Below are 218 nucleotides of genomic sequence, written 5' to 3' on the forward strand. Positions count from 1 at the left end.
ATACAAGTGTGGCCGGAAGGGTCGTCAGAGGCTCTTCAAGACTGTTTTAACACCCCTGACTGGAATATGTTTAAGCAGGCTGCCACATACAATAACACCACAGACCTCCAGGAGTACTCAGAGACAGTCCATCACCAAATCACCAAGTGTATTGATGATGTAACAGTCTCAAAGACCATCACTGTCCGGGCCAACCAGAAGCCATGGCGAGGTCTACG

This window comes from Sinocyclocheilus grahami, unplaced genomic scaffold (genome assembly GCF_001515645.1).
Source record: "Sinocyclocheilus grahami isolate Dianchi unplaced genomic scaffold, SAMN03320097.WGS_v1.1 scaffold913.1, whole genome shotgun sequence".
Lineage (NCBI taxonomy): Eukaryota > Metazoa > Chordata > Actinopteri > Cypriniformes > Cyprinidae > Sinocyclocheilus > Sinocyclocheilus grahami.